Here is a 27,776-nt window from a genome sequence, read left to right as displayed (position 1 = left end):
CCGCTGAGCAGCCCCCTAACTTTGCATTATGTTTACTGCAAATTCAGAAAAAACCGAGTCTCTCTTGCTTATGTTAGGTGAAGGGGATAGAGTCTTAGAGAGTCACATGTCTTCCCCGCAGGCAGGTTTCATTAGAATGACCATTCTGAACATGTCTCAAGCACACACTTATGGGAAAATGAGAACAAACATCACTAAGGAATTCCATCAAATGGATCTGGAATGGCGGTCTCCCCCGCTTACATGGGGATCACTAAATGTATTCTCAGTGAATGAATAGTAACCTATATATGAAATGATGAGAATTTAAAAAATCAACTCTGAGATAATTGGTATCCTCACATCTTTTATCTTCCAATCTGGACCTGTTGATTCTCAGTGTTTTCCTAATCCTGCTAGGCTCCCTGGCAATTTTTATTCTCATTTCAAACATTTAACAACTGCTATTGTTATTAAAGATGCTTTGTGTGTAGCATTCTTTTGATGTTATTGTGCTGAAAGACCTCTTCCACCACAGTAGGGGTGGGGAGAGGCAAGGCCACAGGGGGCCCTGAGGAAAGATCCTGCTACTCTGCCGTGAGAAGTCTCTTGGGCTTAGCAAGTGGGAGTCGTGAAGACCATCTCAGGGCTGGTGATGAGGCTGCGTCTTCCTGCTGGCCCTGGGCAGACCTGGCTTTATAGCTGTGTGAGTTGAGGTTGGCCAGTTTTTTGTTTTTTTTTTTTTTGCCAGAGACAGGCTGCTGTCCTGGGAGATGGACTTGAGGGTCTGGTACAGGGGTGGCCGGCTCGCATTTTTAAGGGAACCTACTCTCCTTTCAGCCATACCTTCATTAGGCCTGCAAAGGCAAACTCCTATTCAGTGAATAGCTGGGTCAACACCTAGACATGGCATTTATAGCGTTGCTGCACTGCATTACTTGACAGTGGCCTGTGTATTTAGAAAAACAAAACAAGCAAAACAGAACAAAACCTCTCTGGGTTAACAGGATGTACACTCCTAGAATGAGGATCACAGTCTTAAATGAAGCAATATCCACATGTGTAGCTACATGCACACACATCTTTTTTTAATTTATAAATTTACTACTTTTATTAACAGTTGTAAAAATAATCTTATATGAGTGGAATAATTAGCAATTTATTTAACTATAAAGGAATTTTTAAATGTCAACTAAATACTTCTTCAACACAATACATGTTAGTGCCCAAAATATTTCTACAAAATCATGACAAAAAATTCTGAAGGATAGTAATTGGATAGAGTCTCTTTCTATCTTTTTTGACTTGAAAATAAATTTGTTTTTTTCTATTTTTCATTGTAATAAGACATACATAAAATTTAACATCTTAATCATTTTAAGTGTACAGTTCAGTAGCTTGCAACAAAGCTCCAGAAATCTTTATCTTGCAAAGATGAAACTCTGTACCCATTAAACAGCAACCCTTTATTGCCCTCCCCTAGACCCCCTGACAACCACCATTCTGCTTTCTGTGCCTATGGTTTTGACTACTTCAGGTTCCTCATATGAATGGAATTATATAGTATGTGTCTATTTTGCACACACATCTTGTTTCTGTTATCTACTTCAAGAACAAAGTGGTATTTTCTGACTTAACCTGGCATAGGATAAAAAGTATAATATGATTTTATTTCCTTTCTTTCTGTATTTTCTACTCCGTCTCTCTCTTCTCCATCACATTTCTTGAATTTGTTCAAATAGTTTGGGTCTTTAGATTGAGATTATCATTAACACATTTATTTCTTTGTAATGATAATAGCCAACCATATCCAGACACTGGTCTAAGCATTTTATGTTTAATACTCAAAACAAGATTTACTTTTGACTTTCAGCTTTGTAATCCTATTAACAATAATTCTTTGGAATTATTGTTCTACTGATTTTATTCTTCTTGTATGCCGCGACATCCCCAGTTCTGATTTCCTGGTTTCAGTTCATCTTTTGGCCATGTGGAGTGTGCCTATTTTCAGAAAGTATGAGATATACAACAAAGAGACTTGGGACGGCTGAGACTTTCTGTTGTCCTCATATATGAATGGAAGCTCGTCAGAATCTTTAGTCTTAAAAATCACGTAGCATTAATTCATTGTTTTAGGATTTTAGGGAAGAAGTCATCATCCAGTCTGGTTTTTGTTCCTTTAAAGTAGTATGTTTTATCTTTAGATGCTCACAATTTTTTCTTTAGTTTTGAAATTAAAAAACAAAAAAGGTCACTAGGATAGTCAGGTGTGGTCATTGTTTTATTATTTTAGCCTTTCATTCAGGGATACCTTTTGATTTTCTGACTCAAGTTAACATTAAACAGGCAGATAGTTGGCATTTTCCCACATGAGTATAAAGGAGGGAGAGAGGTAAAAGACATGAAGACCCTGCCAGGCAGTAGTTATAATGATGAACTATGGGAACCAAGTTGGGCCAAGCAGATAGTGAGACAGAGGGTGGGGGTAATGGATAATGCCACAATGGAGGGAGTCACTGGTTAGAGGCCTTGGTGAGGATAAACAATTTCTTCATTGGGAATGCTAAAGTGAAGAACTGGAAGACACGAAGGACTGCTGAGAGAGTGGAATACCTGAAATTGAGATTGTGTCATGGTCCCGTTTTATGCCTCTGGGATGGTGGGGGTGGATATGGGATGGAGTAGGAGATGGTGTGGAGGTCAAGGAACCAATAGGCTAGATGGGATCTGGGATAGGTTATCCATTCGGATGTTAGATTCATCACGAGGATGTTGAGAGTAGAGGTGGAGAGATACACTATGATTCTGGCAGTCTAGAAGGAGAGCAGGGTGTGACTGGGAGATCAGGAAACTATATGCTTGGGAGAGGTGGACAGCTGCAGGGCATGGCCTCTAAGCAGGGTGGAGAGGAGACTATTTGGAAGCACAGTGGAGGGTGCGGCGAGGAGGACACCTACTCCTGTCTCACTGGGAGAGGTAAGAGGAAAAGCCAACAGCCTCAGCTTGACAAGGCTTCAGGTGAGGCAGTGGCCCCAGGGCACAGCTGGGTTAAACAAGAGGAAGAGGAAGTTTATGGGGGAGGGGGATCTTTCTGGCTATAGTTCATGTGCTCCAGAGAGTATAGTTCAAGGGTGGGGTGGGCCAGAGTTGCAGATGTTAAGACCAATATAAGGGTGATGACCTGGGAGGTGTTGGATGATCAAGAAAGTGAGATTTTGAGTAGTCACAGAGGTAAACAGGGGCAAAAAGCAGGCAGGGCGGGTTTCATGGATGCATGACCTGTGCAAATTACACAAGGCCCCGTGATTAGAAGGGCTCCATGCTTAGTTTAATGCTCTGCTGTTACCTTTTTACAATTCTTAATGTTTTTTGAATAAGGAGCTCTGTATTGTCATTTTTCTCTGGGCCCCATGAATAATAATTTGGTTCTGGGAAAGGGTTTAGTTGTGACTGTCCTTCAAAGGGGAGTGCAGTCCCCACACTGGCTGACTGCTTGGGGTTTCCCAGGTCTCTGTTCCCCGTCCAGCAATGCTGGTGCAACCTATTTTTGTCAATCAACTGTCCTAAGACCCGGCCTCACTTCCTTCCCACGCATCTCCCAGTTAAGAGTATTTGAGGGCGTCTTTTATTCTCTCTGTGGCTAAGTGGTGGAAAGGAATGGGGCATATCAGTCTTTCTTCAATTCAGACTGTTCTATAAGATATCTTATAGAAGTTCCTAAAAGTTTCTAACATGAGAATGTCCATATTTCTTTGTTTCCACCAGTGATAATAGGTTTTCCTCTAATATTATATATACTTTGGCCACTTAATGAGGACTGGGGGCAAGAAGGAAGAAGAGCTATAGTTATATCTGATCAAACTGCCACTATAAGAGAAGATTTTTATTTCCATCTCTCCTTTTAAATGGGATAACTCTTTTTAACAAATCAGGGCATATATCCTTGTCTTCCAAGTCCTTTTTGCTTTGAGAGACATTTGTGTCATTAGACATAGCAGATAGCTGAGTATATTACTTAATTTTGGTAAGTTGTCAGTGCTTATTGCTACCCAACTATTAATGCAAGGATACAGAACTATTGACTACACGAAAATCAATTCAGGGTTGACCTAGTAGCAACTTATGTAGTATCAATAGGTTACTTCCTCCTGAAAAGAAATTACTTTTTCTTTCTTTCTTTTCATTTTTTTCTTTATAACCTCTATTGACCACACACTCTTCCAAACACCAACATCATCCATCTATTGCTGTATTTCACATTAAGTGTGTGAGGAAAAAAAAACCTCAACATAGCAGAGATTAGTTTCCGTGCATTCAAAATGAGATCTAAATAAGCAAGACCTATGAGGAAAATGACCTTATTTATCTTGTTCATTCTTCACATTTTATTTCACTTAAGGAAGAAAAAATTCAAATTCTTTTTGCTTTCTGACATGCAGTGTGGCCTGCATAGCCCATGACAGTTATGTATGTGAAGAGGAGGATGTGTGGGGGCTTTTGAATGTCATCAGCTCAGCCAAATACCAAAGCTTTCTGTTTATTTCAGCAGAGAGCGTGGATGCCTAATAAAGATGCTAGCAAAATATTAAACAAATGAGCCTACTATTGGAAGGGAATGGGGGTCAATGGAATTTATTACACACCTACTGTGTGTTAGCTGTCAGCTTGCTACTTTCATTTGTCATCTCAGTGGATAAAATGACAGCCCCATGTAATTTATTTCTCGTTTCTTATATAGTCACTCACCAGCTAATGATGTTTTGTCAACTTCATACTGCATATATTGGAGTGTTTCCATAAGATTATAACACTGTATTTTTACTGTACCTTTTTAATGTTTTGATATGTTTAGATACACAAACACTTACCATTGTGTTACAGTTGTCTCTAGTATTCAATATGGTAACATTACTATACAGGTTTGTAGCCTGGGAGCAATAGGCTATATACCATAGGCTATATAAATAGGCTATATACCATAGAGCCCAGGTGTGTAGTAGGCTGTACCATCTAGGTTTGTGTAAGTACACTCTGCGATGTTCTCACAGCAACAAAATCACCTAATGATGCACTTCTCAGAATGTATTTCTGTTGTTAAGTGACACATGGCTGTGTAAGGAAACAGACACAGAGACATTAGGAATGTTGGTCCAGTGTCACAAATTATGGCCAAGCAGGTCTAGAAATAAAGCATGTGTTTTCTCCAGTTCTCTTATATTATACTCTGGATTCTGATATGTGGGGATTGAAGATCAAGTTCCATGGTGGAAATGGATGTTGAAGCAAGGTTTTTGGAGAGGTCCTCTGGCCATCTGGAGGGAGGTGCAAGCTTGAACACCCATGGGGAGAACACTTGGCATGTTGAAGGACTGCTGTATAATCCATCCTGCCCTGCTGGTCTTCCCCAATATTTCTCTCCACTCCAATTCCTATGTGTGTTTAACTTTCAGGCTTTGCTTGTGTTAAATGATGTGTGTCTCTGTGTGTGTGTTGTGGCTGCACAAAAATGAACATATTTAGTATTTGGCAGATAAACATTTCATCCATGGGCATTAAAATTGTCATTCTCCAGCAGGAGTATGAACCCCAACCTCTGTCTTAGCAACCTCTTAGTTTTTTCTTTGTGGATAAATGAGAATATTGAAGGAAAACATACGTGTGCCTTGACTTTCTTAAAAGCTTGTTTTTGGTCCCCAGCAAATTCTCTTGGCTACTCTACCCTCTTGTCCATCCAGATCTCTAGGTCAGAGGGTTTGAAACCACACTTCTATTGCTGTGATTATCTCCCGGGCAGCCTCCCTCTGACCCAGGTGCACAATGGGGGATGAATCTTGGCATGTTGATGATGGTGTTATCTTGCCAGTGGCCTTTTAACCCTGTTAGGCCTGGAATTGGTTAGAGGTCTTAGATTTGTGGGACAATTATAATTTTCTAATAAAACACCTGGCTTCAATACATGTGAGGCAGTTGCCTAATGTGTTGGAAATTCCACTTGCTGTTCAGAAAGGTTATATTTCCACAACATCCATTTTCTCTAACAGCTTAGAATTCTGTTCACCCTAACATTATGGGATATCTACCCACATAAAGGATATACAACATATTACTTTTGCTTTCTGCACAAACTATCTTCTGAAGTTACAAACTAATGAACTTCATTCCTTTCTCCCTTCTTTCCCTCCTTTCCTTAATACTAGTGAGCAAAATATTTATGCCAGAGCTAGAAATTCAGAGACTAAGAAGACCCAGTGTGACATTAGGTAGGTAATAGCATATAAAGTGCTGATTATAACAAAATAAAAAATTATTACAGGTCAAAGGCATCAGAGAGAGTCCTACAAAAGATGTTCTCTTTGAGTAAAAGCTAGAGAAGTAGATATAAATTTTCCATGCTGAGAGGGCAGGAGAAAGGGCACTTCAGGTAGAAGGGGTCATGTGAAAGGGTTTGGCTTGGCTGGGAAAGAATATACTTGGGGCTCAATATTGCCTAAGAATATGGAGAAGAACAGCAGAAAGTGAGGTGGAAAAAATTGAGGGGCTATTGGAGGCCATAGATCTTAAATGGCATGGAGAGGAGTCTGAATGCTATCCTCTAGGTGATATGAGCCACTGACAGTTTTAAACAAGAGGTTTGCCATACGCAGATTTGTATTTTAGACTAAAACAATGAGGTGTCAATGGTGGATTGAGCTGGATGGGGATGAAAAGGGATATGAGGGCAGGAGAACAGAGCTGAGGCTATTTCACGGGTCTAGCTAAGCACCTGCATTAGGTAACTGATGATGAGAGTAAGGAGAAGCAGTATATTTAGGTGACATTGTGGAGACTGAGGGACAGGACTTGATTACTAATTGAGGTCTGGAGACATGGGAGGAGTAAAGCATGAATAATAGTCCCCAGTTTCTAGCTTGGACAACTGAGGCAGATGGTAGCACCCTTTAATAAGGGGAGGGAGATAAGAAGAGGAGTGGGTTTGTCCAAGGGATGGTGAGAAGGAGAAGGACATGTTAAGTTTGAGGCACTCCCCTTTTTTTAGCACTGGTAACATTCAATGAAGAACAAATATACCCAAGGGAGAAGCTCGTGGAGTTTTCCCTCCATTTCCACTGACCCTCAAGGCTCACCAGCACACTGCTACATAGAGAGATATGGCATCTTGAGTTCTTCACCTTAACCAATGCAGGCAAAGTTAATCAACAGCATTACAGATCCATCAGAGGCAGCAAGGGGGTGTTTGTGGCTCAGGCTGAATGACCAAGGCAAGCCAGAACTTTCTCTAATGCAATGCGACACTGGTATCAGGCCAAAGCTTGCTGTTAATAAATTTCAGCATTGTCCCTAAGTCACAATCACACAGTATGCAAAAAAAGCTACCTACAAGCAGCTTCTAAACCCAAGCCGAGTGCTCAGAGCCATTAGGTGAACTCTCTCTTGATGATGATTTGCATTTCTCAGTGCCTGGCATTGCCACCAGTGATTAGAGGACTGACAATGTCCTGGCCAAAATGTTCTCTTGGGGAGTCACTCTGCGCCTGTCTGGGTAAATAGATGTGGGGAGCGAGATAGGCAGATATGGGCTGCCTGGCCAAACACAGAAGATATAGCACGGAAACTCTAAAACTTTGTTGAACCAGAACACAGCATGAGGAAGAAACACATTTTCTGCTAATTATAAGCTCTGTTTTATGCAAGGAGCTTATATTGGCCAACTCTTTCAAGAATGCTTAAAGTATGTGCAGAAAGCAGTCCTAGGACTGATGAAATGCCCTGTGGTGTGTTCAACCACTTCTTGGGGGTCAGAGAATGTAATAGAAAATAGTTATTGTGGGCCCCCTATCTGAAATCATTAAGCAAGCTTCTGGAGGGCCATCCTGTGCTTGGCAGGTCCTGCAGTCTCCCATTGGCAAAATCTGGGGAGGAAGCTGAAAAGAAGAGGCATGAATCATGGGTCAGGCAAGTTCAATCCCCACTCTCTGAAACATGGAGCCCCACCAGCTCCCCATGATCCATGACATCCCTGCCTGTCCTCTGCGCTCATAGTTACTAATGAGAAAGGAGGCTTTGCAGTTGACTGGCCCAGGGCCAGCATAACCCATCAAATTTTATCTGTATTCTCTGTGTAAGGAGAAAATTGCCAAGCACAAATCCAATTGAAGGAAGGAGCAATTAATGTGGAACATGCACAGCTAAATAAGCTATTTAAATGTATGGCTACAAATTCCCAGGTCTGGCCATTTGGAGGGGGGCCAGCAGCAGAGCCCCCATCAAATGTTCCAGGACTGGCTGTCAAGCAGATAGCTAAGTGCAAAGCCCCAGAGAGGTTGTCAGGAGATGTTTATGACATATCTTTATGAAGAACTTGTGAGGTTCCGTGGTGGAGGGCTCCAAAGATGATCCAGGTGGACAGGTAGAATGCTGGAATTTAGGGAAGACTTCATCATTCCCCAATTCCCCAGATGGAGTTTAATTTGGCCAGAAAGTGAGTGTTTACAACAATTTGTAAACTGAACCTGAGCATTAGCTTAGCCCAGCTTGGATTCTTGGTTTTTTGATTGCCTGGGTAGTCTCTGAATAGGCCAGTTACATTCATCCTAAATGTCAGGGGAAGCTAAAACAAAGCAGGCTCAAAAACGTAATGTTCTTTTTTCCTAGAAACCTTTAAGTTCATGTCATATTGCATGATATAGGGATGTCATGCTATTTGTAGTGATATTCGACTTTGAGTAAAAGTTGGAAGGAGACTAGGAAATTGGCTGTCTTAGACTAGTGGAGACCACAATTACAACTGCTGACTTGGAAATTTTCCTAGATACATGAGATAAAGTAAATAGTTTTATCAGCTTCTTTCAGGAAATCCCTTGAAGTTCATGAATTTTGCTTCCTTTATTCTAGACTAAGAATCTGTCATGTTATTAGAGGGCACAATTTTTCAGATCATGGCTTTTCAGATTATTCAAAATCAAGGAATCTCTGTATTAAAAAATTATTCAAAATATAGAAAATTTGATGATCCATTTCATGAAGTTGTCCTCTTTGATTCCTCACACAGCCCTGGATTCAACTGAGGAATAAACGCACTGTTATAGAATTAGTATAAAATTATCATTAATAAAAGAAAACCCTGATTTGGAAATATTGCCTCACAATCTCCACATATGAAAAAGAAAATTTAAAAAAAACTTAAAAAAAACCAACAAAACTCCTGCCAGCTGTTTCTTATCTTTGTTTGGGAATCCTTTCCAGAAGTTTTTAGAGAGTAAAATGCATTGGAATGGAAGTCAAGAGGCTTTATCATTAATGTACAACCTTGGGCAAATCACTCAAGCTCCTGGCTTCCCTTTCCTCATCTGTGTAATGAGGTTTGATGGAGTGACCTCTAAGGGATGGTTTTCATCGCCTGACTATCTCTTACCAAATGGAACTACTGAAGGCTTAAACCTTGCTACTCAGGTGCTCATGGTGTGTCCTGGGACCAGCATCATCTGTGTCACTTCCCGGTGCTTGTGCAAAATGCAGTATCTCAGCCTGCATCCCAGACTTACTGAATCAGAATCTACACATTAAGAAGACCTCAGGTGATTTATATACACAGGAATATTGAGAAGCACTGATCTACAAGCTGAAGTCTCCTTTCTTTTGCACCCAGTGTTTTTGTTTGTCTCTACCAGCCTCCTTATCCCTTGCTGTGTTACTCTGGTACAGGCTCTGAGAACTGCTTCCAGCGTTCTTGTTTCAAGGGCAGACATTACCAGACATTCCTATGATTATATGGTAGTTGATTTTCAGTTTTCAAGGTCAGGATTATGTAGAATAAATATAGTGCAAACATAACAGTAGAGTTTTTAACCTTTTTTTTTTCTACTGAAAGAGAAAATCATTTTCTCCTGAGCTTGCTGAGCCAGCTCTCTGCATAAACAGAGGCCCTCTCCTGTTATCAGTCATTGCTGGAAATGGGAGAGGAGGCTGCTGGACCAAAATGGGTTTGGCTGCCATCCGAAATGGGACCTCAATTAGCCTGAGGACAGCACTCTTTTGCGTAATGAGTTCAGATTGATATCAGGAATAATTTGTGTAGGATGGGAAAAAAGAGGAGGAGGCCCAGGACCAAGAGGGGTTGGGACCGTAAGAGAACACTTGTTTTGGATGAGCGACTTTGCCGTATTCACAGTTAAGAGTACGATAGCCAGACTGTCTAGGAAGACAGCTCTAAAATTGTGAGGCTTCCCACCTTATATCAGAGATCAGAAAACTGTGGCTCTGCCAGCTGCCTGTTTTTGTAATAAAGCTTTATCGGATCACAGCCTTCCTTGTTCATTTACACATTGTCTATAGCTGTGTTCATTCCAACAGAGACCATATAGCTGCAACACCTACAATATTTACTATCTGGTCCTTAACAGAAGAAATTTTCTGACACCTGCCCCATAACCATTTTTATTCCTGAGTTTTAAATATTGTGGGGGGAGGGATCATGAGGGATTCCAGTTAAGATCAACAATTTTGATGAAACCTACCCTGCTGTACTGCACACTTTGCTCCTGAACAATAGTTGAGAAGCCCCACGGGCTTAAGGCCTCGGTAAAATGGCCTGCTGTTCCGATGAAATATCTAGCAATCCATCCTTCAAACACATTGAGCTTCTTCAGTCACACCTTACAGCCACCGCAGAACTTCATTTTTTGGTAACAACGCAGCATACAGCCATTCTCCCCCTCTGGTCTCTCCAGGTATACCCAATTACTGCTTTCTGAAGTTTAGGTGTTCTTTGGTTACCTTGCTTACATTTGGTACAAGTCTAACTTCAACTTTCTGGCTTCTGGGCACTGTGTACCCAGTAGCGGTAGGGGCATGGTGGTGGTTAGGGGGTGGGAGGTGAGCCTTGGAGCATCACCAGGTCCTATGGTCTGAAGGTTTGTGTCTCCCCAAATGCATATCCCCAAGGTAACAATGTTAGGAGGCGGGGCCTTTTGGGAGGTGATGAGGTTATGTGCATAAGTGCATGAATGAGATCACTGCATTTATAAAGAATGCCTGAAGGAACTTCTTTGCCTCTCTCATCATGTGAGGATGCAGCAAGAAGCCACAGTTTATGAGCAACAGGCCCTCACCAGACACTGAATCTGTTGGCACCTTAATCTTGGACTACCCAGTCTCTAGACTGTGGGAAATTAATTTCTGTTGTTTATAAGCCACCCAGTTTATGGTGCTTTGTTATAGCAGCCCAAATGAACTAAGACATCAGGGAATCATGGAAAACGGCACTGCTGTGTGTCCTTCTGAATCACTTTGAGGTCACTCAGATCATGAGCCCAGAGCTCAGACCTCCTGTGGATTGTGTACACGGCTCTAATTGCAGACAGTTTGTGTCGATAAGAAGTCCTCACTTTCCACTAAGGCTGCAAGAAACATTTAATATTTTAAGTAGAGAAAGAGCATCAAAGTGGCACTAAAGGGAACTACAAAACTCTCTTTTTTTCTTTTTCTTTTTAAATTTAGAAGATAAAATATACAGTAGGTCTTTGAAATTCTAATTGTCAAAATTCCAGGGGATGTTACCTTGTTATGGTTTTATTAATTTAAAGTCAATTAAAAAATTGAAATTCTATTACAGATATTTCTAGCTTTTTGGTTTAGACATTTTGATGTGAGCACTGGAAAAGATTAGGTGAGGTCTCCCTCCTCTTTCTTTATGAAGAGCAGAGGGGGAAAGTGTTAAGATGACATCCTGGAGGAGACCATGGATGGCAGGAATTATTTTCAATATTTCACTTTGTTGACTCCTGAATCTCAAAAGCCTTTAATATGCCATTGCCACAGTGTGAGGCGATTAAGAGTAGAAAGCAACCTTTCAATCGTGGCTTGGGAAATTCCAGGTTGTACAGAGGCATTGAGTGGTTAAATGCCAGTAATTATATTATGATAAGCCTCCAGATTCAGATTCTCTAGGTCAAAAACAACAAAACTCTGATTAGTGCCAGGTACAAAGTCAAAGCAAAGTTAACTTAAATACAGTTGGCCTTCCTTATTTGTGGGCTCTACATCCACAGATAAAACCAACCGTGGGTCAGAAATATTCAAAAAATAAAAACTATGCTATTCTGAACTTCTACAGATTTTTTTCTTGTCATTATTTTCTAAGCGATGCAGTATAACAACTATTTACATAGCATTTACATTGTATTAGGTATTATAAGTAATCCAGAGATGATTTAAAGTATGTGGGAGGATATGCATAGGTTATATGTAAATACTGTGCCATTTATGTAAGACCTGAGCATATGCAGATTTTAGTATCTGAGGGAGGTCCTGGAACCAATTCCCCATGGATACCAAAGGACAAATATACACATTTTTATTTTTAAAAATTTTCTAATTTTGTAAAATTTTTATAGATTTTGGGTACAAGTGCAGTGGTGTTACATGAACATATAGGGTAGTGGTAAAGTCTGGGCTTCTGGTGTAGCCATCACCCAAATAATATACATTGTACCCAATAAGTAGTATTTAATCTCCCACCCCCCTCCTATCTTCCCACTTTTCAAAGTCGCCAATGTCTATTATTCCACTCTGTGTACACACTTTTAAAGGAATAGTTTTTAAGTTTTTCTTTTTATTTGTTTGTTCCTCCAGAAGATCTAGGTTGTTCCTCATCATAATAAAAAAGTGAATAATTGCATAGAACAGGAAAGAACAGTCTTTAGAATCAGAAGAGGTTTTAGTTCCTAGCTCAGTGGCCAGTTCACTATGATCTCGGACAAGTTAATTCATCTCAGTCTCTGTTTCTTCATCTGTAAAACAAGTTCAGCAATAGCAACCTTTTGTGTTAAAAGATGACGGTAATTCAAAAAAAAGAAAGAAGAAGGAAGGAAGGAATGAAGGAAAGAGAAAGAGAAAGAACGAAGGAAAGAAAGAGAGAGAAAGAAAGAAAGAAAGAGAAAGAAAGAAAGAGAGAAAGACTTTCTGCCCCTGCTCTTCAAAAAGAAAGAGGCAGGAGACCTCACCTAATCTTTTCCAGGGCTCAAATCAAAATGAATGAAATAATGTCTTTAACATTTCAAGCCCTATCCTGCACATTGGTAGATTAGAAAATTACTAAAAAGTAAGTTAATAGGTTGGTGAATAGCTTAGTAAGTTTTTAAAATCATGTTTATCCTAATACTTAAAGGAGAGTTAGATCAAATTCCATGTCGTTTTTTGAGTCCAAGCAGCAGAACTGGCTGCCGTCTTCATCTGAAGAACTTACTTTTAAGCTGGATGGATGTTTTGAAAACTAAACTACTGGAGGATCAGAATAGTGAGAAATTAAATCATGGTGTAATTTCTCCCTGCCAGATACATCTTATGCACCTCCCTAGATACACGTGCACCTGCCTGCCTCTTGGGCCTAGACTGATTCCCTGGAAAGCCTGGGCCAGTGTCTTTAGCTCCTTGATTCCTGACACTCCTGGTTGTCTCAGCTGCTCCTAGAGGCCAAGACTGGGCCTCAGCAATTGCCCATTGCCATGGTAGCACCAACGTCGTGTCCAACTTGACCAGATACAGAGATGCAGATTCACCTGAGTGACACAACCTGGAAGCAAAGGGTGCTTTAACCAATAAAAACATTCCGCAGGAGATGGTAAGGAGTCAGCAGATAGATTATTCACTCTTCTTCTCCCTGAAGGATGTTCTGAGACACAGTAAGTTTACAGACTCTCCAGAGATGTGCTAACTGACGAACAGTCAGCTGGTTTTTCTTATGAAGTTGTTTCTGGTTCTATAATAAACTGCTTTGTATCTGCTTCATGTGTTCGCGTCTTCGCTTTCCATTTTCCTCACTCATGCTTCCCTGGGATTGCATACCCAAGTAAAGAATTGGCATGCAAACTTGGCCTCAAGTTCAGTTTTCTGGGACCAAGATGATTGGTACCAGGGGTGACTCTAGAGGCCAGACCTTCTGGATAGGATTCTGGAGTGGAATTCCCCACCTATCTGAAGTCCACATGGAATATATTGCTGAGGTGCCAATCATACTTGGCATATGGTGGTACTATAATGACTACCAGCATGAGGAACTGTGTGGGGGGAAAAAGTCACCAATGAATTTGATTATTTGGGGCAATGATAATGACAAGGATTTTGGTCTTAGTTTGCTGTTCATGGTAGCATTAGAGATCTTGCAAATATAAAATTAACCAAAGAAAGAAAATTAAAATTTAATTGAATGGGACTTTTAACTGTCACCTTAAGTCACATTCTGACAGCTAGAGGCTGTCTATGACACTTTAAAAGGAGAGGGTCATATCTGGCAGCTTCACTGTAGACTATGCTGGACATCTGATTATGATTATGGCAGCAAAGGAGGCCAAGTGTACAGTCTTGACAGGCATCCCTTGTCAGAGTCAGTGCTTTGACAGGGAAAGATAGGAGGTCCGAGAACTAAGCATATTTTTTTGGATAAGCCTAGAACTTTAAACTCCCAATTTTCCAGAACCTTCTTGGCTGGCAGAAGCAGTCCCTTCCTGTTTGCCAGAGGAAAAGAGTCTCTCCTTGCCTGTAGATCATGCAATCATGCCTCACCTGAGGCAGGCATCTCATAAGATGATGCTTGCTCTGTTCAAGATCTGACTGCACCTCCACAGATGTCTCCAGGCTAACAGCAAGGATCATGTCTCAGCAGGACTTAAACAAAGGAGTACAAACCGTGCTATATAAGCAAGAGTCACACAGCAGAGGAATTGCAGGGACTTGCTAATCATGCCAGCGGGAAACAGAAGAATACAAATGGAAGCAGATCCTACATGCAATAGACCAGGATGTATGGAATATGTCGAACAGGGGAGAGCATATTGGCATGAGGTCCTTACACAGTTCTGTTAAAGGCACTGAAACTGACCAACTGGTTTCCTGGAATGGCTTATTGAAGCTTGGACACAATATGGCCTGTGGTGAATGAGGTGGAGATGCCAATAACTCCTTTGGCTTATTGAGGAAGGAATCAGAAGGGTTAGGAGGTAAGAACATTAGATTGGGTTTACCATAGAAGACCTGAGAACCCACCACCTGACTGTGTTCTCTAGGAGACCCCAGGAAACAATGAGAGAACAAGAAATGCCCTGTTGTGAGGTGGCTGGCATTGCTGAGAAGGGTAGTGGTAGCTGATGGCTGGTATTAACAGTAGGAGTTTTTGCCATGCAACTGGGGTACTCACTGACAATAGAGATGATGTGATTCTGGAATGACAAAAGCTAGGTGGTGGGACCTAATCATCAGAGGCCGGGGGCATAATTACAATGAAAGATCAGGGACCCAAAGGGTATCTTGACTTGTAGGGTGTGTATTGATCCATGTAGATAATAGATCTTGGTTTTTACAGGGGTGAGGTAGATAGCCAGCTGACTACAATATCACTCTATTAGAATAATAAACATTTTGAGGGCTGAAGAAGAGACAGTTTATGCCAGAAAGCACAGAGGAAAATTGTATTTCCTTACCCAATTTCCAGATTAATGTCACTTCACTAACTCACCCCGTTGATTAAAGTCAAGTCTTGTTCTTTAGGGCAGGACCTCGAAATACTATTGCAAATATTCCTCAAAGGGATATCCTTCCTCAAAGGGACCTTCACCAGAATCTGAAGGTCTAAATATTTAATTGGTATACACACACACACACATATATATATATATATCACATTATATATGTGTGTGTGTATACACATACATATACACAATATACACACTCAGATTGTATATGCTATCAGAAGTCTCACATTGTAAGGGCTTTAGTACATAAAGCATCAAGTAAAAGCAATGAGCTGCCCTCTCTCTAAGCCAGATGATAAATCAGAGGCAATACTATATTCCGCGAGGAATGAAGAGAATAATGCCACTGTTAAAAACCTGAAGTTGCAAGGATGTTTGTTTAATTAACCCTGACTTCTGTGAAATAAGATGGATTATAGCAGATAGTGATGGGCTACTTAAACATAATCAGATGGCAGCCTCCACCAAAGATGCCACAATGGGAACATTTATTTACTGGAGAGGAGCTACACAGCCTTTGTTCCTTTGTATGAGGCTATTGATTTGGTAAATGCTTTCCTCTTGGTCCCATTCAGTTTACTTTTACATGACAAGGACCACAGCATACTTTTACTGTCTTACCTCAGAACTATGCAAACCTTCCTGTGTTCTAATAAAATAGTCTGTAGGGACCTTGACTGTCTTGACCCTACACGAACATGATGCTGATCCATTATCTTGGTGTTATCAGGTTAACTGGACCTTGCAAGCAAAAAGTTGCAAGTGCTTTAGGTGCCCCAGTAAGTGCATATGTATTAGAGGATAATATAGATCCTGTGAAGATTCAGGTGCCTGCCTTATTGGTGATTTCAGAAGTTTAGTGGTTTTGAGTATGGTGAAACATTTCTTCTAAGGTAAAAGAAAAGTTGTTATATCTCCAATTCCCATCTCTTATAAAGAAACACTCTCCTCAGCCTGCTTCTTTCGATTTTTGAAAAAGCATGTATTATACTTGAGATTATCCAGTGACTAAAAGGGCTTCCAGTTTTGAGTGGAGCCTAGAGCAAGAGAGGAGTCATCATTTTGTCTGTCTCCAGTAAAAAATAGCCAGCAGATGTGATCATGCCGGAGTTGTCTGTGGTAGGGTCTCTGGCAAGTCCCATTGCTGCAGCACAGACCCTCGGTTCTTGAGAGAGGCCGTAACCTTGGTTGCAAAGAATTGTTCTTTGCTTGAAAACTAGGTTCTGGAATTCTACTGGCCCTAATAATGACTGGACAAATAACTATGGGAAACCAAGAGACTCTGCAATTAAACGTGTCTATTAGACATGATTTTTATTGGGCACGTTATATGTTGAATGTGGGACTTCAGAGATCAGACCGGAGTTGAAGACATAAATAAACAACAACCCAAACAGGTAGCCCAGACCCATATGTCACCAATTCATGTCCTTCAGTTTGCACCTATGGACATGTCAGGGGCTCCCTACCACCAACTGGTATGAGAGGAAAGACTTGAACCAGATTTACAAGTGGGTTCTGGTGATATGTTGGAAATGGACTCCTGCTACATTTTAGCTACACTCATTGGTTGCCCTGAAAGGAAATTCTTTTAGTTGGTATAGTATGCTTGGTCAACTACTTTGTATGAGGGAAATGTAGGCAGAGGTACCTAAGTTATGGCTATAGACTAATGCCCAGTCAAGTTGAATGACTTGGTAGTTTTGTCAGGAAAAATGGCAGATCCATGGCAGGGAGCTTTAGGAAAGAGACATGTGGATGGAAAGACCTATAGGGAGCAGGCCCAAAGCATGAGCATTTTGGTTTCTCACTCAGTCAACATCCACCAGGGTGCCCACTAAGGGAGCTTTTAAACACCAGGTAGACAGAATAGTTCATCCCATCTACCAAAATCAGCAGCTTTTCTCTTTGGTCATTCCAGAACTTGCCCAATGGACTCATGAAAAATCGCCCTTGGTGGTAGGCAAGGAGGCTATGCATAAGCACAGCAAGGTGGCCCTCTTGTTACTGTGGCTTCTGTAGCTACCGTCACGAATGCGTGTTCAACTTGACAGGGACAAGGACCAATGCTGGGCTCTTGAACATGGCACCATTCCTTGGGGAAGTCAATTATAGTGGGCCATTTAAGTAAAGCTTTAAAACAAGTAATGCCATATATATTTATATAAATGTGTGTTTATGTGATATTTATATAAAGTGAAATATTAAGCCTGAAATGGAAATGATAAACAACAAGTTCAGTATAGTGATTATCTCAGGAAGTGAGGGAAGGGCAGTGGTATTAAGGAGTGTTTCAACTTCATTCATAATTTATTTTTCACATTTAGTGGCATATTCACAACATTTTATTGTATCATTTCTTTTTTCTTTTTACAGGTATAAAATCTCATATACAAAAAGAATTGTGAAGGTAATGTTAACTCTAGTTAGTAACACAGGCAATAATTTTCACAATAATAAGGAAGTTCAGTGTGAGAAATGAGGTAAAGTAGAATCATAGAGGCTTCCAGTGGTAGAGCCAGGCTTGCATGTGGATCTTCTTCAACGAAGCCCTGAAGTCTCTCCTTGCAGGACAATTGTGCTCTTAGCTTGCATTCTGTAAAGTAATGTGCACCATAACACAGCATCCTATGAAGCAGGGGTTGGGAAACTTTTTCTGTAAAGGGCCAGATAGTCAATATTTTTGGCTTTGCAAGCCATGTGGTACCTGTTGCTACTACTCAACTCTGCTGTTGTAGTATGAATGCAGCCATACACCATACATAAACAAATGGGCATAGCTGTGTTCAGGACTGATTACAGGATGTGTGGGGCCAGTGCAAAGTGGAAATGTGGGTCCTCTGTTTAATAGTTAAGAACTTCAAAATGACAACAGCAGTTCATTAAACCAAATGTGGGACCTTCTTTTTTTTTTTTTTTTGAGACATAGTCTTGCTCTGTTGCCCAGGCTAGAGTGTGGTGGTGCAATCTCAGCTCACTGCAACCTCCGCCTCCTGGGTTCAAGCGATTCTCCTGCCTCAGCCTCCTGAGTAGCTGGGACTACAGGTGCCTGCCACCACGCCCGGCTACTTTTTTTTATTTTTAGTAGAGACGGGGCTTCACCATATTGGCCAGGCTGGTCTTGAACTCCTGACCTCGTGATCTGCCCGCCTTGGCCTCCCAAAGTGCTGGGAGTACAGGCGTGAGCCACCATGCCTGTCCAAATGTGGGACCTTCTAAGTGTGAGGCCCTCTGTGATGACACAGTTTGCACGCCCATGAGGCCAGTCCTGGCGGTGTCCCAATAAAATCTTATTTTCTCAAATAAGTGAAGAAATTGATTCAACCCAGAGGCATATTTGCTGACCCCTGCTATACAGGATCAAATAACAGCAAGTATCTTTGATTGAAAAAGAGGATTCTGAATAGGTGTATGCCTACAATTCTACTGCTCAGCCATGCCTCAATTTTCTCACATTTATATGCCATGGCTAAAAGTCCATATACTGGTCCTTGATTTAGAACAGTCCCTTAGGGAAGGGTGGTCCTGGCCCTAGAGGTTAGCAACAGCAATAGGCTCTTTTCTAAGTATTCCCAATGCTGCTCTGTATTAGGGACAGGACTAATTGGATAGATGTATATATGAAGGGGAGTTTATTAAGGAGTGTGGACTTACATGATCACAAGGTGAAGTCTCACAATTGGCCATCTGCAAGCTGAGGAGCAAGAAAGCCAGTCTGAGTCCCAAAACCTCAAAAGTAGGGAAGCTGACAGTCTGGCCTTCAATCTGTGGGTCTGTGGCTGCAACCTGAGAGCCCCTGGCAAACCACTGGTGTAAGTCCAAGAGTCCAGAAGCTTAAGAACTTGGGAGTCTGATGTTTGAGGACAGGACGCATCCAGCACAGGAGAAAGATGAGGGCTGGAAGACTTAGCCAGTCTAGTCCTTCCATTATCTTCTGCCTGCTTTATTCTAGCCTTGCTGGCAGTTGATTAGATGGTGCCCACCCAGACTGAGGGTGGGTCTTCCTCTTCCACTTCACTGACTCAAATGTTAATCTTCTTTGGCAACACCTTCACAGACACACCAAGGACCAATATGTTGCATCCTTCAATCTAATCAAGTTGACACTCAATATTAACCATCACATGTTCCTACCTGGTTGCTTCTGGGAAGACGAAAGAAGCCTTTTTGTTTTTGTTCATTTTTACTCCAGGTAACTTTGTGTTGACTTTCCCTGGAAGTGTCCTTGACTTCTGAAACACCTTCAAAGACCACTTTTGAAATAAACACACAATGATCTTTTCAGAAGCCTGCCAGCCTTTGATTAGCTCTTGCTTACTTTCTAAGAACATGTCTTGTCACTTTTGAGTTTTCAGGGAGGCCTTTGTAGTGTCTGGAATATTATTTTTTGTATGTGTTTCACTTCCCCAAATGAGGACTGGGCTCCTGGTGAGTCCCCGAGCTGGGCCTGCTGGTTTCCGTCTCAGTCTGCTTTGGTCTCTCCAGCAGGAGAGACCTCAGCCCTTTCTGATGCTGATCTTTCTCCAAGTGGCTGCAGAATTTTAAAAACTCCATGGTGACATTAGTAGGGCTACTACCTGGAGAAATGATTTGGTCTGTATAATTGGAAAGAACACCTGATGCTTATTTGCATTGCCTATCTTTGGGATTTGCTTTTATATTTGAGGCAAGACATGGATTCCTCTGATGGATTCAATGTGATATGAGAACATTGAACAAAAACATGTGCTAATGGGAAGCTCCAAGGTACATAGCTTCTGCGAGGCACATAGTTGTTAAGTAGAGTTCATACCAGGCCTGGGTTGATCTATCCATGCCTGGGAGAATGACCTCCAACTTGTCTCCTCTCAGCCTGATTCTCTTAGAAACTATAGATTCAGGGTAAATTTCGAATGTTATATCTGCTTTGTCTGCAGTGGGGAACTGTGCTTGGCTTGGGGAGCTATGAGCTGGCCAGCTCACATCTGTGCGACTAGAAAGTTTCGTGAGAAACAGCATGCAGCCCTTTTGCATCGAGGTCACTCCCACACAGCTTGGTCCTTGTCCAGGACAGTGGCACCTGTGCCATGCCAGTGAGGAGGTAAAGGTAGTTGCTCAGCCTCCTGATGAGTTGAGTACTTGCCACATCTCTTGTCTGGTGTCCTTGAATTACCCTGTCAGTCTAGCATTAGATTAAAGCCTATTGTGTCTCCTAGGTCTGATAGCCAACCTGAACTTATAATAACCACTGTGGTGGTAGAATTAACACTGACCACCTTTAGAACTAGCAGAGCATTCTGGTTAAGCACTTGAACTTTGAGTTTGATGAACTGAGTTTGAAAACTGACTCCATCACTTACTTGCTCTATCTCATTGGAGAGGTTATTTTACTTTTGACCCAGTCTCCTCATTTGTAAACTGGGAGTGGATAGAAGGGGTTAATAGATGATGGATCATAGAGCAATGACTAGCACAGAATGGGGTAGATGGAGCTGCTTAGTGAGTATAAGTTACTACAGTTATTACTGAGAATAGCCTGTTTCATATGTGAGGTTTCTTGTCAAGATTATCTTCATCATTGTCACATATAAATGAAAGTTTGGATTGACACAGTAGTCTTTATTTATTCATTTCTCTTAATAAATATCTAATAATAGTATTCTATATATATATTTTTTTCTCCTTCCTGGCCTTTGTTTTTATGTATTCTATATTTTCATGCTGATTTCTGTATTATAGTTTTCCTAGAACCCAGTGAATCACTTAATTTTTCCTTCCGTATCTACTGAGGTATCATTGACAAATAAAAATTGTATCCATTTAAGGTGTACAATGTAATGTTGCATTTTAACTTTCAATATCTATTCTTTTTTAATTTCTGGAATTTTTCTCCACTGATACGTTTTGATAATGATTCTATTCCAACTGACATATGATAATTGAAATATTCAAGAATTTAGCAATTCCTCTTAATATGTATCTTTCTTCATTTTCTTTTTTCTCTCATAATTCTTTTTTCTTTTTTAGAGACAGGGTCTCTCACTGTGTTGCTGAGGCTGCTCTTGAACTCCTGGGCACCAGCAATCCTCCCGTCTTAGTGTCCTGAGTACCTGGGACTATGGTGGCGCACTCCTATGCCTGGCTTAATTTCTTTATTATTCTGTTTGTTTGAGTTGATATTCTATTCTAATAACCTGAACTTCTGCAGCTCTCTTATCACTTCTAATTCTTCTTCTTTTTTTTTTTTTTTTCAGATGGAGTCTCACTCTGTTGCCCAGGCTGGAGTGCAGTGGCACCATCTCGGCTTACTGCAACCTCCAGCTCACTGCAACCTCCGCTGCCCGGGTTCAAGTGATTCTCCAGCCTCAGCCTCCCGAATAGCTGGGATTACAGGCATGTGTCATCACGCCTGGCTAATTTTTGTATTTTTAGTATAGACAGGGTTTCACCATTTTGGCCAGGCTGATCTCAAACTCCTGACATCAAGTCATCCACCCGCCTCAGCCTCCCAAAGTGCTAGGATTACAGGCATGAGCCACCACACCTGGCCTATCACTTCTAATTCTTATTTGTTCTCCTGGGGAAATAGTTTTTTGTTCTTTTCGTTTTATGGTTGCAAAGCCCCTTTTGGTGATCTAATAATGCATGATCGTGCACAACGACTCTCTTTTTAATCCTGATATTTGATACAAGATACATTTCAAGTGTTAGGGTCATCTGAGACCCTTTCCTGCCTTTTTAAATCAGAGTTGTTAAACTTTCTGATTAGAATAAGTCTTTTTATTTCTGTTTACTTGTGGTTTTTGGTGGATATTTTCTACATTATCAGGGAAGGGGTGATCAGGATGTTAACGTATGTGCCATTCTCCCCGTTTAGTCAATTGCAGGCTTCCCAACTTTGATGGTGCAATTCCAGCTGTCTGGAAATAATAAGCATATTGGAGGGAGGTTCCTGACAGAGTGCTTCTCCTGAACGTGGGTCTGAGAATCACACCGTGTGGAGATGGTCCCACAATTTTTCCAAACTACTCAAACCTCATTAGAAGTAGAAGTTGATCAGTGAGGGTGAAGTATCCTTGCAGGCTCTGGCAGAGGGAGCCAGAGGTTGAACATCAGGCTGGTTGGGGGCACCTTACTCATGCAGGGACTGTAAAGGCTATCAGGTTATATGCACGATTAACACAAGTGCCTGCAAGACTGCTTTGCTTGATGTGGAGGCAGAAACACTGCAGCACAGCTGCCTGGGTCAGACTGGGAATCCAAGGGAATAGAACCAATATCCAAACGAACACTCAGCAAGAGCACAAAGAAATAGCCCTGAATTCCAGAGGGAACATGCAGTGCCATGACAAGGCACATTTGCAAGTCAATCTGTGAGCTGGGTTAGAGATGTTATTACATTTGTACTCCCTAGACACTCTGGATCCAGCAGGGGTAAGTTTTTTCTGGCTGCTGCTTGGAAGCTCTGGGTTTTCCTGCAGCGGACAGCTTCTTGCTCTTTGAGGATTTTTAATTTGAGTACAGACTGGGCTGAGAGTGGAGAGACAGGACTCACTCAGGATTACTCACAGAGGTGAGACAGGTTTCCTTTGAGTTTGTAGGACCACATCATGAGAGGAACAGGGCAGAGGGGATCATGCGCTGCATATTTGCCTTCCTTTCAAGGTGCATGAGGGTGGCAGCCACTTTACATTTGTAAGTGATGGGAGGAAATACATTCACGTTAGAGATGAAAAAGCAGGCTTGCTGAATAGGTTCTCCAACCCTGTGAGCCAGAAGGAGTGGTATCATCAGTGTCCTCTGTCCTTGTTCCACCGGAAAGCTGTAAGTGGTAGCCATGTCAGAAGTCTGACATGATCAAGGGTTAGCACAACTGCATCGTCTGAGTGCTTCTTCAACCAAGCAGGCACAGAGCTGGCTGCTAGGATAATGGGAATGGGGATGGAAAGCGATGGCATGGAAGCAGCACTTGGGGACATGTGGGCAGCAATGGGAAAGGCCTGAGAAGCTAGCTTGGCATCCATGCTTAGCTTGTCTTTAAGAAGGGCTAAAGGGACTCAGGATTGTCTGGGGAGGATACTCACAGCCTTCTTCTAGAGTGCACCTAGAAGAGGAAGATGGACACATGGCTAGTCATGCCAGGACATAATGGGAGAAGAACTTCTGGACAATAGGCTTGGAAGGTAGAAATAGGAAGAGCAGCAGCAATGAAGTTGTGATCAGCCTTTCTACATCCTCTGGAAGCATTTACCTGGACCCTTCTTGTCCCCTCTTCTCAGTGTGCTGAGCAGAGTTTTGCAGAGAATGGCATCAAATCATCATCAAAACAATCCCAATAGTGTCAGAACACTCTACGATTTCCATTAATAGACGTGTTTATGCATACGTGGCAAATACGTTTTAAGATACGGAGACAGGATTTTAAAGGCATGAGAGAGTAAGACAGTTTTGTTCTCCTCTTTAGATCTAGCTCTGCTTCATGTAGTGAAAAACAGGTGAGAAGCAATATCAGAATATCTAACAATCAAACATACAATAATGGTATCAACAATAAGAGCTCACACACACACACACACACACACACTTTGTCCATATGAATTTGTCTGTTTCAGGTATCTCGTATAAGTGGAGTCATACAGTATTTGTATTTTTGTGACTGGCTTATTTAATGTTGTAGCATGTGCCAGAATTTCCTTCCTTTTTAAAGGACAATGATGTTTTCCATTGTATGTATCTAGCACATTATCTTTATTTGTCAGTTGATGGATATGCGGGTTGCTGCCACCTTTTGGCTGTTGTGAGTAACTGTGCTGTAAACATGGATGCACTAATGTCTGTTTGAGTTTCTGCTTTCAAAACTTTGGGGTGTATACCCAGAAGTGGAATTGCTGTATCATATGGTAATTCTTTTAATTCTTTGAGGAACTACCATAATATTTTCCACAATGGCTGCATCATTTTTACATTCTCACCAGCAGTGCCCAAGGATTCCAATTTCTCCACATCCTCAACAAACTGAAATGGGAATTTCGAAGGTTACTAATAGCAACTGAGATTTATTTGCCCCTTGATTTAGTGGAAAGAAAAGGAAGTAAGCAGATGCATTACATGTATCCTGACAAGTCCTGTTGTATAAGAGCCTGGAGTGAGTGAACTGTTTCCCTGAAGAACCTTGCCAATGAGCCTAGGAAGTTTTTGAGTCAAAGGAAGAGGGAACGTGGACTTGAGTGGGAAGACCATGGTACTGGCCCTGCTTGGTGCTATGCACAATGTGACACTGCATAGTCACTTCTCTCTCTGAGCCTCTGTCTCCTCAGTGGTAAATAATAGGGTTCAGTCTGAAGGATCCCTTCCTACTTGGAGAATGGATGTTGTCCCTGTGAGAGACTGAGAGCTGGGATCTCGTGAGAATTGGGTTTGGACACTGGCTTGAAGACTAGAGACCATCTGAGCCAACGGCAGCTGTCAGAGCTGCCTGTGAGACCACACAGAGCAAGGGGCAATGGCAGATGGGGGAGAGATGGGCATACCCCTTCTAAGGGAAGCAGCTGCTTCTTTGATCTGACTGACTGCTGCCTTGTGGGAATGTTAGCCCAACATGGCCAGATCTGATTTTTCAAGAAAGTCCAGACATCCATATTTTTTAAATGAAAATTTTCAATTAGTAAGTGTTGGCAGTTAATTCAAAACTGAAAAAATAAAACCACTGTGAGAGTTACACAAAATACTCTCAGGCAAGGTTTGGCCAGCAGATCATTGTTTGTGCCTCCTGATCCCCAGTAGTGGACTACAGATGCTGGTCTGGGGACCCAGGGAGAACTGCGTAGAGACTTCACTGACCTCAGATGTTATTCACAGACAAGTCTGTGACTCCTGCCGGAGCTCCAAACGGTGTAGCTCACAGAAGCAGTGGATGTGTAGTGGTCTCCCAGCACCACCCCACTACCCTTTTTCCTTCTTTGACAGGAGAAGCTGGAAGACATGGCCAGCCACATGGAGGTTCTGGTTTCTTGGCATAGTTGAGCTTCCTCAGAATATTTCAAATTAAGCAAAATAGCATGTGTGTTTCCTCAATTTTGACGCTATGTACATTGATTTTTTTTGGTCAATATACCCAAGTGTTTTGACAACAGCTATGATGAAATCAAAATGCTGGCCCAAATTAACATTCCAGTGCCACTTCCTGCTACATCATTGAACACAATCCCCAGATGGACAAACCCACTAGCATTTGCTTGATATGTACATCTTCGGTGTCTTTGTTTTTAACATCCTGTCTCTTTTTCTTTTCAGTGTGTCACATTAGCAACATATATAGCTGGATGTTTTTTTTCAACCCAACCAATGAGTTAATGGGGGAAATAAAGCCAGTCAAAAAACTGTATTATGATTTCCAAAGTTGAAACTCATTCTGCCACCTTGTTTTTTCTGTCTGCCATTTTTTCTCCTGCTCCCTTTTAATCCCCCTGACTTGATCAAGTGTTCTTTGCCTCATTTTCCCCATTTTGGAGCTGTGTCCTTCAGAATCTTTAACTCCCCGACAATCCCTCCCTAACATGATGTTTTTCTTCCTTCTCTTCCTAGCCTCATATTTCATTTGAGATTACCCAGGATTTCAGTTTCATACAGTTATTTGTTAACTCTTTTTTCCCCACATTTTGGATCAATGGTTATTTATACTTAACTACAAGTTTTAGTGATTCGTTTTCATTTATTTCTTATATTTCACATAATTTTTAAAATTTGTCTTCATATTTCTAGTATATACTCAGTTCTTTCAGAGATATTCTGTGAGGAGATAACATTTATGGATCCTTTCCTGTCCAGATATACCTATGTTTTACTTCCTTCTTCAATATTAGTTTGGCTGGTTATAGAATTTTAGGTTCAGAATAACTTTCCTCAGAATTTTGAAGATTTGTCTGTTTATTCCTGTTTATTACTATTTTCTTTTTGGTATAAAATTCTTCCAATGAGAAATCTAATGCCAGTCTGATTTTCATTCCACTCTGGGTGAGTTTGAAAAAATTTGTGGAATTTTTTGAGGAATTTATATTTATTTATAATGTAAATAAACACATATATTTGTATCTATATCTAAATATCTGAAATATGACCATTGTGTTCTAGGTGTGTGTTTTTTCTTTCCAAACTGCTTAGTCTTCGGTGAGCAACTTTAATATGAACATAATCTTTTTCAATTACGAGAATTTTTCTTTTTATTTCTTTGATTACTTCACAGTCCCCACTTCCCCCGCCAATTCTCTCTAAATGCTATTTCTGAAACTCATAGGTATAATCTTCTGGTTTCAACCCCACATGCCCTTTATTTTCCACTTTTTTCTTGTAGTTTTTCCACATGACAAACTACTGCAAAATTTAGCTACTTAAAATGACAACAATTTATTATGACTCATGATTCTGAGGCTGCCTTGGCTGTTTCTGCTCTATGTCACCTTGGCTGGGCTCCTTCAGGCACCTGTGTTCAGCTGGGAGCTCAGCTGGGGCACCAAGTTTCCCTTTCCTGTCGCTTCTTTCTCCACACAATGTCATCCTTCAGAGCCTCTCCACGTGGTCCTTTTCTCCAACAGGGTTGCCTGAATTTCCTTACAGCAGGGCAACTGGGTTTTGAGAGAGGGCATTCCAAGAGTTGAAGCCTCTGCATCAACCCTGCTAATGTTCCATTAGCCAAAGCGAGTGACATGGCCAAGCCCAAATTGGGAGGTTATTCTGCAAGGGTATAAAAGCTGAGAAGTAGGTTTTGTTTTTTGTTTTTTTTTTTTTGAGACTAACAATGTAATAGTCAACCAAAGTTGGGGTGCTAGTGGCTCATCTTTTGAATGAAAGATTTTTACTGTCTCCTAGGAGGCTTAATTCCTACTGGAGACACTGCCCAGCTTCTCTTAGAGCCCTCATTCTCTGGTCCAGTCTTTGGGGGCTGGGTGCTCATCTTCTTAGCTGCCCTGCCTTCAGCTTCCCAATCAATATTCCTGTTGAGTGCTTTGCAGTTCTCTTGCTCTTCTGCTGTCTTTTGTTTCTTAGACTCACAGTATCCCAGTCTTGACCTGCTTAGTTTTAGGCACCAGTGTCCTTTTTCTTAGCTGTACCCATCTTAATCTTCTGCTCTCCTTTTCTCTCCTACTGGAGACGTGATGCTGCTCTTTGAGAAATAAATTGGGTTTTCTGCCAGAAATGTTTACCTTTATCTCTTTTTCCCTAAAAGATGTGTCACTAAGTCTTTGTGATTTAAATAATGACGTTTAAATTACATTTAGCAAATATTTGCTGAATGGC

The sequence above is a fragment of the Gorilla gorilla genome, chromosome 8 (assembly GCF_029281585.2).
Source record: "Gorilla gorilla gorilla isolate KB3781 chromosome 8, NHGRI_mGorGor1-v2.1_pri, whole genome shotgun sequence".
In the NCBI taxonomy this organism is placed as follows: Eukaryota; Metazoa; Chordata; class Mammalia; order Primates; family Hominidae; genus Gorilla; species Gorilla gorilla.
This window is presented reverse-complemented; position numbering follows the sequence as displayed.